Source organism: Rattus rattus, chromosome 16, assembly GCF_011064425.1.
Source record: "Rattus rattus isolate New Zealand chromosome 16, Rrattus_CSIRO_v1, whole genome shotgun sequence".
NCBI lineage: Eukaryota > Metazoa > Chordata > Mammalia > Rodentia > Muridae > Rattus > Rattus rattus.
The window spans coordinates 14,743,438-14,746,231 of record NC_046169.1 but is presented as its reverse complement, the minus strand read 5'-3'; the positions used below and the strand labels follow the sequence as shown (position 1 = coordinate 14,746,231).

The window sequence follows — 2,794 nt, the reverse complement described above, 5'->3', positions numbered from 1 at the left end:
TTATGTGGTCAGTTTTGGAGAAGGTACCATGAGGTGCTGAGAAGAAGGTATATCCTTTTGTTTTAGGATGGGTTGTTCTGTCAAGATCTGTTAAATCCTTTTGGTTCATAACTTCTGTTAGTTTCTCTGTTTAATTATGTCTCTGTTTAATTTTTGTTTCCATGATCTGTCCATTGATGAGAGTGGGGTTTTCAAATCTCCTACTATTATCATGTGAGGTGTAATGGGTGCTTTGTGTTTTAGTAAGGTTTCTTTTATGAATGTAGGTGTCCTTGCATTTGGAGCACTTATATTTAGGATTGAGAGTTCATCTTGGTGGATTTTTCCTTTGAGGGAATAACATTTGAAATGTAAGTAAAGAAATAATATCTAATTTAAAAAATCCCATTCTGTAGGCTGTAGCTTTTTTGAATAAGAGTGCTCTTTGCTAGGAAGAAGCTTCTTGCTTCCATGAAGTCCCACTTATTAATCATTGATCTTGGTATGTGTTCTAATGGTGCTCTGTCCAAAAAGTTATTCCTGGGCCGATGAGTTCAAGGCTTTTCTCCACTTATTCTTTTGTCATGTTCAGTGTATCTGGTTTTAGTTAAGGTTTTTGAGTTTCATGCAGGGTAATAGACGTGTTTCTACTTGCATTCTTCTACATGCACACATCCAGTTTAGCCAACACCATTTGTTGTATATGCTATCTGCTTTTCCTAGTGTGTTTTGTGGCTTCTTTATAAAAATCAGTCCATAGGTATGTGGATTTATGTCTGTGTCTTCAATTTGAATCTATTGATCAACAGGTCCATTTTTGTACCAATATGCTGTTTTTATTATTATAGCCTTTGTAGTAAACTTGAAATCAGAAACAGTGATTTTAATACTTCTTTTACTATTCAGGATCTTTTTTTAACAGGATTCATTACACAGGTGTTTATTTGTTTGTTTTCCACACAAAATGGAGAAATATCATTTCAAGATCTGTGAGGAATTATGTAGGAATTTTGATAGAGATTTCACTGAATCTGTAGATTGCTTTTGGTAGGATGGCAATTTTTATGTTGGATGAGCCAAGGAAAAGGAAGTTTGACGAGGAATTTCTGTGTTTTCCACTGGAAGTGGTAATAGAGAAGTGGAGGCCAGAGCATGTGGTATGCTACAGAGGTATGGATGAGAGTGGGGGATTGGATTTTGATTTGGAGGAGAGGTTGAGAGTTGAAAATCAAGTTAATCTACCTGCTTTTCTGTCTGGAGTGTACTTAATACTTTTTAGATTATTACATCATTTTAATATCTGGTGCCATAAAGGGGTATTTTTGACAACTTTTCATTTTGCCTTTTCTTTGGGAAAAGTAATTTTCCCATGCTCTTTACTAGGCCACTCCAAAGCCCTTTTATAATTAAATGTCCAATTTTGGATTTATGTAGTTCATTCTTTTGTATTTTGAGTTAAAATGTAAGACAGTTAGGTTTTTAATTTCTTAGTCTTATTTGGTGCTATCCAAACATAGACTCTAAGTTATCTTTGTTTTAATTCCTGATGGAGTCTTTCTGCTCAGATTTAACTGTCAAGTAATGCCCATGGTGGGGATCACAGGCAGCCATCATGTTCTTGGCATCAAACATCTGCTGGGTGAGCTCAGGAACTGTCAGGGCTCGGTACTGCTGGCTTCCCCGGCTGGTCAAGGGGGCAAAGTCAAGCATGAAGAAGTGCAGGCGAGGGAAGGGCACCATATTTACAGCCAGTTTCCGCAGGTCAGCATTTAGCTGGCCAGGGAATCGCAGGCAAGTGGTTACCCCACTCATGGTGGCGGACACTAGATGGTTCAGGTCACCATAAGTGGGTGTGGTCAGCTTTAGGGTTCTGAAGCAGATGTCATAGAGTGCTTCATTATCAATACAATAGGTCTCATCTGTGTTTTCAACAAGCTGGTGGACTGAAAGGGTGTCATTGTAGGGCTCAACCACTGTGTCCGACACCTTGGGGGAAGGGACCACACTGAAGGTGTTCATGATTCTGTCTGGGTACTCCTCCCAGATCTTGCTGATAAGGAGGGTACCCATCCCAGACCCAGCCCCCCAACCCAGGGAGTGGGTCAGCTGGAAGCCCTGCAGGCAGTCACAGCTCTCAGCTTCCTTCCTAACAACGTCCAACACCGAGTCAACCAGCTCTGCACCTTCTGTGTAGTGCCCCTTGGCTCAGTTGTTCCCAGCCCACTCTGACCAAAGACGAAGTTATCAGGTCTGAAGATCTGCCCGAAGGGCCCTGAGCGCACCGAGTCCATGGTGCCGGGCTCCAAGTCCAGGAGCACAGCGCGGGGCACATACTTGCCACCGGTGGCCTCGTTGTAGTACACGTTGGTGAGCTCCAGCTAGAGGTCGCTATCTCCGTGGTACGTGCCAGTGGGATCAATGCCATGCTCGTCGCTGATTACCTCCCAGAACTTGGCGCCAATCTGGTTGCTGCACTGCGCAGCCTGAAGGTGCACGATCTCCCTCATGGCGGCGGCGACTGCGGAGTGGCTGTAGAAGAGGAACACTTAGGGAGGAGCAGGCGCACAGAGTGCCTTCATTATGTTTCATATCATTTCATAACGCACAACATATTTGAAGCCTACCCATTCCCCACTGTCCTCTCTTTTCTCTTGCCCTTCCCCCTGACCCCTTTCTACTTCCCTAATTGTCCTTTGTCTACTTTTATATCATTTTCTTTTCTGATGCTAGAGATTGAATCTAGAACCTTGTACATGCTACACTAACATTAAACTACATCTTTAGTCTTTCATCTTTTTCCCCTTAGATATCACAT

The 2,794-nt window shown here is 42.5% G+C and overlaps 1 pseudogene; it reads right to left on the bottom strand.

Annotated features, from left to right (window-relative positions):
* Window positions 1-1,515: 1,515 nt before the first annotated feature.
* LOC116885881 lies at window positions 1,516-2,501 on the bottom strand (annotated as a pseudogene).
* Between the last annotated feature and the right edge of the window lie 293 nt (window positions 2,502-2,794).